Source organism: Macaca thibetana, unplaced genomic scaffold (assembly GCF_024542745.1).
Source record: "Macaca thibetana thibetana isolate TM-01 unplaced genomic scaffold, ASM2454274v1 unplaced_scaffolds185, whole genome shotgun sequence".
NCBI lineage: Eukaryota > Metazoa > Chordata > Mammalia > Primates > Cercopithecidae > Macaca > Macaca thibetana.
Genome location: NW_026088974.1, coordinates 17,501 through 32,500, shown reverse-complemented (window position 1 = coordinate 32,500; position 15,000 = coordinate 17,501). Strand labels below are relative to the sequence as shown.

Here is a 15,000-nt window from a genome sequence, read left to right as displayed (position 1 = left end):
GCACTCCTGACCTCATGATCCACCCGCCTCGGTCTCACAAAGTGCTGGGATGACAGGCGTGAGCCACCGTGCCCAGACGCTTACTTCTTTTTTCACTTAGTTTTACATCACAAGCGTTTACTTACATACTTTCTTACTTCCTTACGTGGGACTACAGGCATGCACCACCACACCGGTTAACTTTTATAATGTTTGTCATGCTTTCCGTACGTATGTATGTATGTATGTATGTATGTATGTATGTATGTATGTGACATGGGGTTCGAGGTTCTATCACGTTGCCCAGGCTGGTCTCCAACTCCTGTTCTCAATCACTCCGCCTGCCTCGGCCACCCACACTGCTGCTATTACAGGCGTGAGCCATTGCGCCTAGCTCATTCTATATTTGCTCCTCTCTCTCTCTCTCTCTCTCTCTCTCTCTCTCTCTCTCTCTCTCTCTCTCTCTCTCTCTCTCCCCCCCCCTCTCTCCCCCCCCATCATCTTCTTAGTAGGGATGTGGTCTTGCTTTCTGGTCCACGCTCTGGGCACATACAATCTCTTTTTAAACGTCTATTATTATTACTATTACTAGTATCATTATTATTATTATTATTATTATTATTATTATTATTATAGGTATCGTCTCACATACCGAGATGATCTCAAACTTCTGGGGGAGCTCCAGCGATCATACCACATCGGCCTCCCAGACTGCTGTGATGACACACGTGGCCAAGGTACGCTCTGGTCGTATTTGTCGTGTGTTGGTTCTTTCCGTTTTTTGTGTCCCCCAGTCCGGATGCCTACTTGATAGGACGGGGAGTGCAAAAAAAAATTTCAGACGCGTCTCACCAATCTGCCTTTTCTTTCTACTGCCACAAGCCACATCGAGTGTGCTGCGCCTGATCTCCGATGCTTTTGAATACCATGGAAACCGTCGCTGTGTGTATTTTAATTTTTTTCGACGTGTATGGTCTCCATCCACCGCAAGAAGATCGATAACCCCTTTTCCACATTCTACCTCCCTTTCTACGAAGGGAGAACTGTGATTGGATTTTTCCTGCCTACACACAGGAATCAGTCTGCTGTTTTCTTTTTTAAACCCGAGGGGACTGAACCTGAGGGCCTCCAGCACGGCCACCCTCCCCGACCCCGCAACTGGTGATTGTGGTGATGGTGGTTTTTTGTCTGTGCTTCTGTTCTGTCGCTGCTGTGGTGGTGGTGGTGGTGGCGGTGGTGGTGGTGGTGGTGGTGGCGGTGGTGGCGGTGGCGGCGGTGGCGGCGGCGGCGGCGGGGGTGGGGGTGGGGGCGGGCGGCGGCGGCGGCGGCGGCGGCGGCGGCGGCGGGCGGCGGCGGCGGCGGCGGCGGTGGTGGCGGCGGCGGCGGCGGCGGTGGCGGCGGGGTAGGGGTGCTGGTGCTGGTGCTGGTGCTGGTGCTGGTGCTGGTGTTGGGGGTTGCTTTGGTATTTTACAGACTCGGGGGGGGTATGTGCTTCTTTCTTCTACATACTACTTGCTTCCAGCTCTATCCATGTTGTTGGAATAGACGTGAAATCAGTCTTTTTGGTGCCTGCACCATTAGAGACTGTTACCTTGTTAGGTGGTTTTTTTTCTGTTCCCTTTTCTCTTCTTTCATTCTCCCCCCCTCCCCCCCCCACACACACACACACACACACACACACACACACACACACACACACACACACACACACACACCCCCGCCGCCGCCGCCGCTGCCGCCTCCTCCTCCTCCTCCTCCTCCTCCTCCTCCTCCTCCTCCTCCTCTCATTTTTTTTCAGCTGGCCTCCCCTACTTATGTTGCTCAGTTGCTCATTCTGGTCTCAAACTCCTGGCCTTGAAACTTCTCCCGTCACATCCAGCGTCCGGTTGTTCAAAGGGGCATCTCTTGTAAAATGAAAAAGAGGAAACACTAAAAGCACGCAGTGAACGTTTCTCTTGCCGCCTCCCACGGTGCACCTGGGACCCAACAAGAGGGAGGGAGCCTGGGTGGGTGGGTTTTCGGTGCTAAATCCTCCTGAGGGCCTCCTTCCCTGTCCCCCTTGTCCCCGCTTCTCCCGCAGCCCGGGCTCCCACCGCAGCCACCGCACGCCGTGGGATTTCCATGGGAGAGGTACGGGAGAGGACTGACGCGGCTTCCAGATCTATATCCTGCCAGACGTCTCTGACTCAGCGTCCACCACAGGCTGCCTGCCACCTTCCAGGGAGCTCTGAGGCGGATGCCCCCCTCACGTCCTGCCACCCTCCCCAGGCTGGCCTGTGCCGGCCGACCCCAGGGGAATGGCGTTGACGCTGCTTTCGAATCCTCCTCCGAAGACTTCTACCAGATGGCCCGGGTGGGCCGGATGGGATGAGACTGGAGCACCCCGGACCGTGCTGTTCTTAGGGGGTGGGTTGACATACGGTGTGGACTGGCAGACCCAGCATTCTAAAGGGTGCCCAGGTATCAAAATGTCACATGCCATGCTCTCCTTCCTGTCAGCCTGCCTTCAGCTTCCTCCGGCCTGAAGACAACTTCCCATCAGAGCCTCTTTTCTTCCCTTTCTCCACCACAGAGATGACACGCGTGAGAGGGAGAAACAGCTCAACAGATACTGCTTATCTTCCTCTGTGCAACCCTCAGTCATCTACAGACACACAGGTGACTAGACAGGGACCCGAATCAAACACCATTTCCGGGTCCTCGTGTTGGGATTGGTCTCTCTCTCTCTCTCTCTCTCTCTCTCTCTCTCTCTCTCTCTCTCTCTCTCTCTCTCTCTCACACACACACACACACACACACACACACACACACACACCCCCACACACACTCCACATCTAGTTCACAAACCACACTAATTTACCCCCTTAATAGTATGCAGGCTGAGTAAACCACACCCCACCCGCCCTCCACCCGGCGGCCGAGGAAACCCCTTCTCTACCATTTATTAACAAGATTATCTGGGTGGGCGGGCCGGGCACGGTGGCTCATGCCTGTAATTCCAGCACATCGGGAGGCCGCAGCGGGCGGATCACTTGAGGCCAGGAGTTGGAGACCGGGCTGGCCAACATGGTGAAACCCGGTCTCTATGAAAAGTGTAACAATTAGCCAGGCCTCCTGATGGCACGGGCTTGGAATCCCGACTACTCGGGACACCGAAGGAGGCGACTTGCCTGAACCGGGGAGGCCGAGGTTGCAGTGAGCCGAGATCGTGCCGTGGCAATCCAGCCTGGGTGACAGAGCGAGACTCTGTCTCAAAATAATAATAATAAGGGAGGAGACCACTACTACTCCTGCTGCCCTCCTCCCCGCACGTCGCCTGCCTAGTTCACAAGACAAGAGGAAAGACAGAAAGCAGAAAGCTAGAAAGGAACGAAAGCAAGATAAATGGCCAGACACCCTTGGTGCCACCACACGGCCCTAGGAGATTTAAAAAAAAAAAAAAAAAGAAAGAAAGAAAGAAAAAAAAAAAAAAAAAAAAAAAAAAAAAAAAGAAAGTAATAATAATAACATCGACCCCCGACCTGAACTACTTCTGTTATCTGTGAATTCCAGACACCGTATGAAAAAAGCCTTGTAAAACTTTTTGTTCTGTTAGCTGATGCAGGTAGCCCCCAGTCACGTTTCCCACGCTTGCTCGATTTCTCACGACCCTTTCACGTGCAACCCTTGAGGTTGTAAGCCTTTAAAAAAGTCTTTTTCGGGGAGCTCGGCTCCTAAGATGCGAGTCTGCCGACGCTCCCGGCCGAATGAAAAACCTCTTCCTTCTTTAATCCGGTGTCTCAGGAGTTTTGTCTGCGGCTTGTCCTGCTACATTTCCGGGTTCCCTCACCGGGAAGCGAGCTGGTGATGCACGGAGGGTCGAGGCAGCCCCTTAGGCGGCTTATGCCTGCCCTGTAGAGCATCCCTGCGGGGGACTCTGGCCAGCTTGAGCGATGCGGATCCTCAGAGTGCTGCCGGGTAGGCATCTGCCCCGGTGCGATGCCTCGCCTCCAAAGAGCAGTGCACAGCACGCCCCCGTGGAGGATCGGCACAGTGGCTGGACACTGGGAAGGAACTGGCACTTTCAGTCCGGACATCTGAAACTTGCTGAGACTGCTCTTTGGAACTTCCCCCACTCCGTTTGAGTGGAAGCGTGGCCTGATCACCCACGGCGTGCCTCTACCGGCACTTTGGTTTTGGTTTCTGACTTGACTTGAATTCATTGGTTGATACTTTGGTTTCGGTTTCGATTTTGACTTGACTTGAATTGCTTGATAAACAGGCCTGCCTTGATTGCCACTTTGGTCTTGCTCCTGATTTTGGTTTGGCTTAAATTGCTTGACGAACAGGTGTGCCCTTAACAACACTTTGGTTTTAGCTTTGATTTTGATTTAGTGTGAATTAGGTGACTGAGTGACCTTTTACCCTTTCCTTCTCGTAGGGTGAATGTTGTTTCGTCTCGAGAGAAACATAGGTCAGACACAAAGTAAGCCCACTCCGCTAGGAGCCCTCTTAAAAACGTTTCAAAAAGAAAAATAAAAGGAAAGTCATCAAGTCGTCACAACTTACCCTACTAAAATGCATGTTACAGAACCTTACAAAAGGTTTTGCGGGAGATTATAGAGTTCAGTTAACCCCCTAGAGGTCACGAACTCTGGGTGAATTAGAATTGCCCTCTTCTGCTGTTGGATGGCCCACGGAAGGAACTACAGGCAGAGAACAATTGGCCGTGTAGTTCAGGTGGTGACGGGGTCGGAGGACAGCCTGTGTACCTAGATCAAATTCCTTTATATGGACTCATGGCGAAATAGATTATACACAAAGCCAGCGTTAATTTAGCCCTGTTTAACAACTTTGTGCAAAATAGCCAAAAGTAAAAGTAAGAGCGGCTTCGCCGGCAGACACAGAGTTTTTTTAAAAAGGGAGTCCCAGGAAACGGCAAGAGAAGCCAGTTTTTACGGGAGCCGCGAGAGATAACACAGATTCTTTCTCCATGTTTCCCAGCCTACCCCGCTTCACCGAGGCCAACCACCCCCTCAGAAATGAGATTCAGGAGCTGACACGCCCCAGGTCTCACCTCGAAGGGAAGGATCGGGGAGCCTCCAGAGGCCAAGGAAAGAAGTCGAGATAGTCAAGTGGGCCATCTCAGATCTGGTCTTACTCGAGCTCTGTAAATGCCTCTCAGGGAGATACGAGGACCTGTCTATTATAATGACCAGGCCCACATCCCGGGGGGAGGGGGGTGGGCAACAGACTTTCATCTATCAGCCCTTTTCAACCATTGAGCTACTAAACTGGGAACACCCTGAACCCACCGCCTTGCTCCCGACAGCTAGAGCCCTGTCGAGCATGACTGTGTAGAGGTGTTGGACTCCAGTGTACTCTAGCAGATCTGACCTCCGGGACCAGCCTTGGGCATCAGTACACTAGGAGCTATGCGTGGACGGGAACAGCTTCACCAACCCACGAGGGGAGAGATGTGCAGAATATGCGGTGGTAACCCTGGACGCTGTCGTTAAGCTGGGCTCATTGCTTTAATCCGGGCCTCAGAACTCGGTGAGGGTAAGACTGTAAACATTTACACTGACTCTCGGTATGCCTGTTTCACCCTCCAAGTGTATAAAGAAAAGAGCCTGTTAAACTCTAGAAAAGAGGGAAAAGAGCAAAAGAAAAAGAAAGACTAAAAGCAAGTGTAAAGATAGAGAATCAAAAGAAAACAGGAGAGACAGACAGCAGTGCGTGGGCGGGGGCAGGGCCCGTGCCGTTTCTCGGGCCCCACCAGCTGGCCGTAGGAGCGTGAGAACGCGGGGGGGGGGGGGGGGGGGGGGGCAGCATTGTGAGAGGCCGCGGACGTGGATGTAGACATGACCGAAGTCAAGTTAGGCAAGGATTCCAGAGCCGGACAAGGCTAGAGAGAGATTAATGTGCGAGATGGAAAAAAAAAAAAAGACTCTAGAAGGGTAAATGTTCAGAAGGCAATACAGGAAATGGCCAAGGCCGCAAGACAAAGAGGCCATCGGCCAAGGGCTGCTGCACCTTGGAGGAACCAGACACTCATCTGATCAGGCTGACAGGAGCTGAAGAATGTAAAGACTAAGGCAGACTAGGCACCTTCTCATGAGGCTCCCAGGAGCCCATGGTCACATTAGAAGTTACAAACAGCAAGACTCTGCCGTATCTGGATTCCAATTTCTCACTGAAGGCTCAGCCACTAGATACAGTGACAAAGGGGCGGAGTGGGGGGGGGGGGGGGGGGGGGGGGGGGGGGGAACTCCTCCTCTAAGAAACTGAAACAGGAAAAAGAGCCATACCTTGTGAAAACTTGCTTATAGACTTTACAGAACTGCCCCCTGCTGGAGGCTAGTGCTTGTTTGCACCTTTTCAGGGTAAGTTACAGTTTTCCCCACCAGGACAGAAAAAGTACAAGAAGTGACTAAAGGACTGTTAAAAGACATTATCCCCAGGTTTAAGACTACCTCTGATTTTAAAGTCAGACAATAGGCCAGCATTTGTAGCTGTAGCTGGAATAGTGCAAGATTTAACAAGACTGTTAACAATACAACAGAGGTTACACGCAGCCTATCGGCCACAAAGTTCAACAAAAGGTGGAACGCATGAACTGGACACTCGAGCGAGCAGCTACTGGCGACCAAAAAACAAAAAAAAAAAAAAAGGGTTGCCATATATAGGTATAGATAGATAGATAGATAGATAGATAGATATGTATATATATATACACACACACACACATACACACACACACACACACACACACATATAGATATAGATATAGATATAGATATATAGATATATGCCAGGAAATTCACTTAAGATAAAATCAGGTTTTTGCGTACGGTCCTCCTCCGAGTCATGTGCACCCCTACCAAACAAACTAGGTATCTGCCCTGTAAGATTGTGTTCAGTTGGCCACCCGCAAATTGTAGGTCAAATAAAAGGTGACCTCCGGAAACTAAAGAAATTAACCTTTAAAAGGCAAATGCAGCCTTTCAAAATAGCCATACGAAGTGTTCATAATTAAATAAAGAAAAATAATGCCTATAAGCCTGACACCCATTTAAATCTAGGGACTCTGTTTAAAGTAAAACCTAATTTTTCTACAACCCATATAGGATGAGCCCTATACTGTAACCTTGTCCACTCCCACTGCTGTTAAAGTTGCAGGTGTTGCGTCTTGGATCCACCACAGTCAGCTAACACCGGCAGCTCAGGACAAGTGGACCGGCTAACAGGACGCAGATCATCCAGCCCGGCTGATCCTGAGACGAGACCAAGCTGCTGCTGAGGACCACAAGCCCTGCTCTAGTCACACACCGGCAGCTGACTAGTCTGTGCACGGCCGAAGCTTGAGGACTCATCAAGCAAGTCAATGTAGTTAAAAATCTTAAGACAGATAGTTTTCCTAGAATACTAACTGTTTTCCTATTGTTCTGTCGCTGTATTCAACCTTTTTCCCGGGTAAGGACCTCTTTCGTCCTTGCTGGATATGAATATGCTATACATTGCTTTGTTGTTGTTACCCCCCCCCCCCCCCCCCCACCATGCTAGAAGAAACACCTATGTAAGGTGTCCCCACTGTACACGTACTGCTTAGGAAACCCAGACCCGTCCAGCCCAGCAACGATCGCAAGGTCTTTCAGTCATTCTTTAAACATATAAACCAGAAGTTACCAGAACCTCCTCCTTTAGCCAAAAATTTAAAAAATAAAAATAAAAAAACAGAAAAAAACCTATTTCCTCAGTAGGCTGAAAACATTGCTGGCAGCCTAGATGTTTCTTCATGTTATGTTGATAGAAGGGCTAACGTAAGAGACCAATGGCTTGGAGAAGCAGAAGGGTTAATGCCTCAAGATAACTTGACTTTAACCAACTCTTTCCCCAAACAGACGCCGCAAGTTCAAGCGTCGGGCTCGTAAAAACTTCTCTGATTAAAAAATACTGTTTTACTTGCTAAAAAAAGGTTTTAAGGCCCAGTTAAAAACTAACCTGCTTAAGACATGACAAAGTTAGTACATGTGCCTGTTCAGGTTTAACACAGGTTTGATCCTAGGTCTTCATTTAGAAAAGAGTTTCCAGCTGTAGAAAATGTAAAACCCTCACTGTAAGTGTATTACTTGTAATAGAAACTTGCTGGCCGGGCGCGGTGGCTCAAGCCTGTCATCCCAGCACTTTGGGAGGCCGAGACGGGCGGATCACGAGGTCAGGAGATCGAGACCATCCTGGCTAACACGGTGAAACCCTGTCTCTACTAAAAAATAAAAAAAAAAAAAAAAAACGGGTGAGGTGGCGGGCGCCTGTAGTCCCAGCTACTCAGGAGGCTGAGGCAGGAGAATGGCGTGAACCCGGGAGGCGGAGCTTGCAGTGAGCTGAGATCCGGCCACAGCACTCCAGCCTGGGTGACAGAGCGAGACTCGGTCTCAAAAAAAAAGAAACTTACTTGCTTGCTGCGCCCCTGTGTATTACACTTGCTCCTTCCAATGATAAAAGGTTTTGTAGCTACCATGGCTCGTCAGAAAACTTCCACACAAGTGTATTACATAAAACGCTATCACTCTGTCTCGCTAAAAGACCCAAAAAGTAAAAATGAAAGGGAACCCGCCCACTAATTAGTGGAAATTCTCAAAGTGGGGGATGAGGAAGGAGACCTCTACTGCTCCTGCTGCCCTCCTCCCCCCACCTTGCCTAGTTCACAAGACAGGAGGAAAGAGAGAAAGCAAAACGTTAGAAACAAACAAAAGTCAGATAAATAGCCCGACAACCTTGGCACCACCACCAGGCCGTAGGAGTTAAAATAAAAAAAAAAAAAAAAAAATACTAATAACATCGGCCCCTGACCTAAACTACTTGTGTTATCTGTAAATTCCTGACACTATGAAAAAAAGGGTTGTAAAACTTTTTGTTCTGTCTGTCCTTCCTTCCTTCCTTCCTTCCTTCCTTCCTTCCTTCCTTCCTTCCTTCCTTCCTTCCTTCCTTCCTTCCTTCCCCACCTCGGCCTCCCAAAGTGCTGGGATTACTGGCGTGAGGCACCATGCCTGCTTGGCCTAAAGAGACACCTATTGAAAGTAAGACATAGAGAGCTCCTTGCAGTGATCTGATTGATTGCTTGACTGATTTACAGACGGCGTCTCACTCTGTCACCCTGGCAGTGATGCCATCAAAACCAAACTCACTGCAGTGTGGACGCTCCTGGACTCAAGCGATCCTTCCACCTCAGCCTCCAGAGTGTAGTGCCTGGGACCACGGGGCACGCGCCACTGTGCCCAGATGATTTTCAATTTTTATTGTTTTATTTTTCTTTTTCCCGAGACAGAGTTTCGCTCTTGTTGCCCAGACTGGAGTGCAATGGCGCGGATCTCGGCTCACCGCAACTTCTGCCTCCCGGGTTCAAGAGATTCTCCTGAGTCTGCCTCCCGAGTAGTAGCTCGGGTTGCAGGTATGCACCACCGCGTCTGGTTGATTTTGTATTTTTACTAGAGACGGGGCTTCTCCATGTTGGTCAGGCTGGTCTCCAACTCCCGACCTCAGGTGATTCTCCCTCCCCGGCCTCCCAAAGTGCTGGGACGGCAGGCGTCAGCCGCCACGCCCGGCCTTCCTTTTCAAATGTTTTTGCACAGACAGGGTCTCATCATGTTGTTGCAACCCTTCTGCCCCGGCGTCCCAAAGTGCTCGCGTGACGGGCGTGAGCCACTGCGCCTGGACTCCGGGGAATGATTCACGACCACGACCGCTGTACTAACTATTTATTTCTTATTTATTTATTTATTTATTTATTTATTTATTTATTTATTTATTTTTTTATTATTATTATTATCTTAAAATTATTATTATTTTTTTGAGACGGAGTTTCGCTCTGGGCGAGGCGGGGCGGGGCGAGGCGAGGCGAGGCGAGGCGAGGCGTGTCGCTTTGGAAACCGCAGCACCGCCTTCTAAAGCCCCATTCGAATGCACAAAGCCCTGTTCCCTTCCCGGACTTGGAGCTGATGCCTTCCATAGCCTTGGGCTTCTCTCCATTCAGAAGCTTTTACAGGCGCAACCCCACCCAGAGGCTAGCTGCGGTTGAGGATTGGGGGTGTGCTGGGGGTGGAAAGTCGGTCCCCTATTTTTGCTAGCTCGGCCACGACATCCCCCGACCCCTATCGCTTGCTCACCCTTTCAGATCCCTTGCCTCCACCGTCTTGGAGGCTGACCTCTGACTTTAATATCTGCCTTTCTTCCTGTCTTGGGTTTGAGGACGGGGGGCAGGAATGAGGGTGTGTGTGGGGAGGGGGTGTGGGGTGTGGACGGAGGGGAGCGTCCTAAGGGTCGATTTCGTGTCATGCCTCTTTCACCGCCACCGCCGAAGATGAAAGCAACGATCATCTAAAGACCGCGTGTTCTCATCTATAACTGGGAACTAAATAATGAGAACTCGTGGGCAGAACGAGGGGGACGAGAGAGGCGGGAGCCTACTTGAGGGAGGAGGTGTGGAAGGAGAGACATCTTCAGGGAAAAGCAAAACAAAACAAAACAAAACAAAAAACCAAACCACGAAAACTGTCGGGTACTGCGCTGAGTTATCCGGGTGATGAAATCATCTGCACACTGAACCCCCCAGTCAGAAGTTTACTTGTGTAACAATCTTGCACATGTGTGCTTGAACAAGACATAAAAGTTGGGGGGGGGGGGAGAGAGAGAGAGAGAGAGAGAGAGACAGAGACAGAGAGAAGGAAACACCACCTCCTTGACCTGAGTCAGGGGGTTTCCGGTCTGGTGGCGGAACGTTCAGTGACAATGGAGGATTTTGGCCTGTTCTTTTTTTGTGCGTTTGCTATTTTTTTTTTGCTGCTGTTGTTGTTGTTGTTTTAAGACAGAGTCTCACTCAGCCACCCAGCCTGGAGTGCGGTGGTGCAATTCGGCTCACTGCAACCACCGTCTCCCAGGTTCAAGCGATTCTCCCGTCTCAGCCTCCTGAGCAGCTGGGATTACAGGCACCCACCATCATGCTCCGAAGATGTTTCTATGTTAGTAGAGACGGAGTTTCACCATGTGGGCCAGGCTGCTCTTGAACTCCTGACCTCAGGTGATCCGCCCACCTCGGCCTCCCAAAGTGCTGGGATTACATGTGTGAGCCACTGCGCCCGGTGGCGGTCCCTGTGTTTTTTTTTTTTTTTTTTTCTTTTTTTTTTTTTTTTTTTTTCTTTCTTTCTTTCTTTCTTTCTTTCTTTCTTTCTTTCTTTCTTTCTTTCTTTTTTTTTCTTTCTTTCTTTTTTGGTAGGGAGGGACTGAGTCTCTCTCAGTCTGTCACCCAGGCGGGGGTGCAGTGGCACTCCCTCGGCTCACTGCAACCTCTGCCTCCCGGATTCCAGTGATTCTTCTTCAGTGGCTGGGATTACAGGCGCACACCACCACATCCGGCTAATTTTTGTATTTTGAGTAGAGACGGGGTTTCTCCATGTCGGCCGCACTGGTCTCGAACTCCTGACCTCAAGTGATCCGTTCTCCTGGGCCTCCCAAAGTGCGAGGACGACAGGCCTGAGCCGCCGGGATTTCAGCCTTTAAAAGTGCCGGCCCTACCACCTTTCGCTGTGGACGTTACGCTCTGAATGACGTGCCATCTCTGCCATAGGTTGACTCCCTGAGTCCCCTCTGCCATTTCACTCCATCCTGGGACGCAAGAGCGAAACTCCATCCCGCCACCTCCTCGTGCAAAACAAAACAAAACGAAACAAAACGAAACAAAACAAAACAAAACAAAACAAAACAAAACAAAACAAAAAAAAAAACTCTACACATGACCTGTAAGTGTCTGTTCCTGTGAGTGATTTCTGAGATACGGCACTGTAGACTGAACGCAGTGGCTCACGTCTGTCATCCTAGTACTTTGGGAGGCTGAGGCGGGCGGATCGCCAGGTCAGGAGATCGAGACCATCCTGGCTAACATGGTGAAACCCCCTCTCTACTAAAAAAACAAACGAATTATCTGGGTGTAGTGGCCAGCGCCTGTAGTCCCAGCTACTCGGGAGGTTGAGGTCGGAGAATGGTGTGAACCCAGGAGGCGGAGGTTGCAGGGAGCTGCGATCGCGCCACTGCACTCCAGCCTGGGTGACAGAGCAAGACTCCGTCTCAAAAAAATAAAAAAAATAAAAAAATAAAAAAAGAAAAAAGAAAGAAAGAAAGAAAGAAAGAAAGAAAGAGAGAGAGAGAGAGAGAGAGAGAAGAAAGAAAGAAAGAAAGAAAGAAAGAAAGAAAGAAAGAAAGAAAGAAAAAGAAATGAAAGAAATGGCACTGTATCGCTATTGGGCTAGGACCCTCTCTCTTTCTGTCTGTTCCTCTCTGTCTCTCTCTGTCCGTTTCTGTCTTTCCTGTCTCTCTCACTGTGTCTGTCTTCTGTCTTACTCTCTTTCTTTGCCTGTCTGTCTGTCTGCCCCTCTCTCTCTCTCTCTGTCTGTCTCTCTCTCTCTCTCTCTCTCTGTCTCTCTCTGTCTCTCTCTCTGTCTGCTGTCTCTCTCTCTTTCTCTCTGTCTCTCTGTCTGTCTGTGTCTCTCTCTCTCTCTCTCTCTCTCTCTCTCTCTCTCTCTCTACCTGTGTCTCTCACTCACTGTGTCTGTCTTCTGTCTTACTCTCTTTTTTGCCTGTCTGTCTGTCTCTGTCTGTCTCTCTCCCTCTCTCCCCCTCCCTGTCTAGTCTGTTTCTCTCTCTCTCTCTCTCTCTCTCTCTCTCTCGCTCTCGCTCTCGCTCTCTCGCTCTCTCGCTCTTTCTGTCTCTCTCTCTCTGTCTCTGTCTGTCGATCTCTCTTTTTCTACGTCTGTCTCTTTTTCTGTCAGATTCCCCCGTCCCAGAGAGGGCCCTGCCCCTTCCACGAAAGTGAGAAGTGCGTGCTTAGAGAGGCCGAGAGGAATCTACACAGACGGGCCTTGCCGGGCTTCCCCACTGGGTGCATGATTTCGGGAGATGGAGGCCGGGTCCCCACTTGGATGGAAGGGCCATTTGCAGACCTTTCTCTCTGTCACCTGTGATGTCCAAACTTCTCGTATTTCCCTGATAAGCTCCTCGACTTTAAAATAAACGGCTAAGGCCGGGCACGGTGGCTCATGCCCGTCATCCCAGCATTTTGGAAGGCCGAGGCGGGTGGATCACCTGAGGTCGGGAGTTCGAGGCCAGCCTGACCCACATGAAGAAACCCCGTCTCTACTAAAAATACAAAATTAGCCGGGCATGGGGGCGCAGGCCTGTAATCCCAGCTACTCGGGAGGCAGATGCAGGAGAATCGCTGGAACCTGGCAAGCGGAGGTTGCAGTGAGCCGAGATCGCGCCATTGCACTCCAGCCTGGGCAGCAAGAGCGAAACTCCGTCCCACCGCGCGCGCACACGCACGCGCGCGCACGCACGCACACACACACACACACACACACACACACACACACACACACACACACACACACACACACACACACACGAAAAAAAGGGGAAAAAAATAGAAAAAGGAAAATTCTTCACACGTGACCCATAAGTGTGTGTTCCCACGAGTGATTTCCAAGCAATGGCACCGTAGGGGCTGAACGCGGTGGCTCACGTCTGTCACCCCAGCACGTTGGGAAGCCGAGGCGGGCGGATCAGGAGGTCAGGAGTTCAAGACCAGCCTGGCCCACGTGGTGAAACCCCGTCTCTACTAAAACGACAAAACTGAGTCGGGTGCGGTGGGGCAGACCCCTGTGATCCCAGCTACTCGGGAGTCGGAGGCGGGAGAATCGCTTGAACCTGGGAGGCGGGGGTTGCCGTGAGCCGAGATCGTGCCACAGCGCTACAGCTTGGGCTGTAGAGTGAGTGAGACTCTGTCTCAAAATTAAATAAATAAATAAATAAATAGCAAGCGAGAAAGAGAAAATGAAAGAAATGGCACTGTATCACTACTCGGCTAGGACGGCGGTGATGTTCTTGTGGGGAGACACCGCGTGGGGCGATGTGTAGTGTGCGGACTCCGATCTTCGTGGTGGGATGTGGATGCTCCGCGATTCACCGTACTGACTAGATTCATGACTGATTCACGACAGGGTGGACTTTGGGGAACACGGTTGAGAAATGGGTACTTCGGGAGCAAAATCTTGCCCCGGAACAGGAAGGGAGTGTGATGTGCACTGCTTTCCCCGTGAAATCCACGCCGTGTCCGGGAGCGTGGATGTCATGCACTAACACTCGTTCAGGTATTGCCTCTCTGAGGTCGTGGGTCTGGAGTCCACTCTGACACGCTAATGACCGCACTTGTGTCTTTGGTAGCTCCCACCTCCACCCCTGGCGTCCTCCACGCGCCCCGCACCCCTGGTCCTCTCTTCTCTCTGGGGGAATGGAAGTGCCAGGTGATCCCAGGGGCAGAAACTTTGGCTGTGCCCCTGGGGGTTCTGCTCGACCAGTCGCGGGCATCGCGTGGGAGGACTCCCTGGGCCCGGAAATGGCCTGGTCTGAGAGGGATCCGGGAGACGCCGGCGACGCGGTGTGCCTCCGCCGCATCCCCCTCCCCAACCTCCACCCCGACCCAGAGCGATCCATCCTTCACTTCTTTTCCGTGATGACTGACACTTGCAGGCATCGGTTGTCTTCGGGCATCACCTAGCGGCCACTGTTACTGAAAGTCGAGGTGGCACGGAGGGAGGTCTCGCCGAAACTTCACCGAGCCTGGGGCAACCGGTTTCTCGCCCTCCCTTCTGGAGGCCCCTCCCTCTCTCCCTCGTTGCCTAGGTAACCTCCGCCCTGGCGGGGGGCCCTATTGTTCTTTTATCGGCGCTTTAGTTTTCTTTGTGTGTTGGTTTCTTTAATGCGCATAGACTCTTCTACTTGGGCTGTATGAGGGGTCAGTTTAATTTTCAAGTGCCCCCCCCCCCCCCCCCCCACCCCGCCGCGGCTCCCCCCCCCCCCCCCGTCCCTGTACCAGAATTTAGTGAGTCAGTGAGGTGGGTTCCCCTCAACCTCCCCACCCCCCGCCTCCCAACATCCTGCTTGGAAACGTTCCGGAGCCAGCCGGGTGTGCCTCCGTCTTCTCTCCCCTTCCCC

At 51.2% G+C, this 15,000-nt stretch overlaps 1 long non-coding RNA gene across 1 annotated transcript; it reads left to right on the top strand.

Annotated features, from left to right (window-relative positions):
• Positions 1-1,710: 1,710 nt before the first annotated feature.
• LOC126947364 (uncharacterized) lies at positions 1,711-5,131 on the top strand. Its single transcript, XR_007723042.1, has 3 exons — positions 1,711-2,637; positions 4,400-4,444; positions 4,963-5,131. It is a non-coding gene; the product is annotated as an uncharacterized LOC126947364 (long non-coding RNA).
• The last annotated feature ends 9,869 nt before the right edge of the window (positions 5,132-15,000 follow it).